The sequence below is a fragment of the Phascolarctos cinereus genome, unplaced genomic scaffold, assembly GCF_003287225.1.
Source record: "Phascolarctos cinereus isolate Bilbo 61053 unplaced genomic scaffold, phaCin_HiC Scaffold_4;HRSCAF=312, whole genome shotgun sequence".
NCBI lineage: Eukaryota > Metazoa > Chordata > Mammalia > Diprotodontia > Phascolarctidae > Phascolarctos > Phascolarctos cinereus.
The window spans coordinates 174,497,054-174,498,982 of NW_027555847.1; positions in this window are offsets into that span (position 1 = coordinate 174,497,054).

Below are 1,929 nucleotides of genomic sequence, written 5' to 3' on the forward strand. Positions count from 1 at the left end.
AAGATTTCTGCTCCTCTTGCCTTGTAGTCAGACACCAGAGCATTTGTGCAATTGTTACACAATGGAGCAAATAGAGATGTGCCGGGAACCTGCGTCCCCAGCTGTGGTCTGATGCCGGCAGAGTGTGAAGAGAGAAAGAATCATGGGCCAGGGGAGAGCAGTGAAGAACAAACTCTGTTTATTGATCTGAGGGCTCAGGCTTATATAGTACTGGATCAAGCAATAGTAAAAGCACAAACCTAATTAAGTGATTTCCTTACTTCCTTGTACCTTGTCTGTTACATTCTTTCCTGCGTCCTGTCCTGTACCCCATCCGTTTCCTCCCTTCCTGCATCCTGTTCTGAAGAGACGGAACAGGGGGGTGGTGAGCCGACATCCTGAGTTTCACAGCTGTCAGGCTTAGTACAAGCTGCAGGTAAGACCTGGGCTGGCCTAAGCCCTCCAACAACCCAAAGTTGGCCCTCTACAGAGATGAACTCAGGTTGTGTGGGTGGGGTGCTTTGTACCTAGGGCTAGGAAGAACTTCATAAGTCAGACACTAATTCAGCCTCCTTAAGCAACTCTCTTAAGTCCTTACCTAGTCTTTTCTTACAAGAAACTTAGATCTGTCCCTGTCAAGCTTCCACCCACTTCTCTTCTTTGTGCTTTCCAGGCCCAAGATGAAAAAAATTTAATCCTCTTTTGTCATGGCAATCTTAAAGGAAAGTGCCATCTCACTGAGGCAAAATGAGGTCTCAGTAAAATAATCTACTGTTGACCCAGTAGGTAATGCTAAGCCTGGAGTGGGGAAGACCTGAGTTCAAATGCAGCCTCAGATTCCTAGCACCCGTGTGTCCACAAAACCTCTGCCTGTGTCTGTTTTCTCATATTTTAGTGAAATAACAATAGCACATCCAAGGATTATGGCGAGGATAAAATGAGAATATAAGGTGGTTCTATAATTGTTAGCTGTAACTATTGTTCAATTTCAATTTAATAAACATATTTTAAGTGTGTACTCTTTACCAGGCACTAAACTAAGTAATGGGAATAAAAATACAAGCAACAAGAAAGACAGTCCCTGACCTGGAGAAGGTTACATTCAAATACAGAAAGATAGCACAAAGGGGAGCTAAAAGGTGTGAAGGGGGTATTGAGTAGAACTGTGCTACTCACTCAGAGGCATAGGGTTTTTTAAATTATTATTAATTTATTTTTAGTTTTCACCATTCACTTCCATAAACTTTTTGTTTTTTTATTTTTCCCCCCTAAACTTTTGAGTTTTAAATTTTCTCCCTCTCCCTCCCACCTCCCTTCCCAAGATGGCATGCAATCTGATATAGGCTCTACATATACATTCCTATTAAACATTTTCACATTAGTCATGTTGTAAAGAAGAATTAGAACCAATAGGAGGAACCACAAGAAAGAAGAAACAAAATGGAAGAGGAGGAAAAAAAAACAGCAAATAGTATGCTTTGATCTGCATTCAAACTCCACAGTTCTTTCTCTTGAGGTGGATAGCATTTTCCATCATGAGACTTTTGGAGATGTCTTAGATACTTGCATTGCTGAGAAGAACTAAGTCTATCAAAGTCATCATACAATGTGACTGTAACTGTGTACAACATTCTCCTGGTTCTGCTAATTTCACTCACCATCAGTTTGTACAAGTCTTTCCAGGTTTTTCTGAAGTCTGCTTGCACATCATTTCTTATAGCACGATAGTATTCCATTACACTCATATACTACAACTTGTTTAGCCATTCCCCAACTGATGGGCATCCCCATAATTTCCAATTCTTAGCAGAAAAAGCCACCATAAATATTTTTGTACATGTAGGTCCTTTTCCCATTTATATGATCTCTTTAAGATACTGCCATAGAAGTGGTATTGCTGGGTCAAAGGGTATGAACATTTTTATAGTCCTTTGGGCATAGTTCCACATT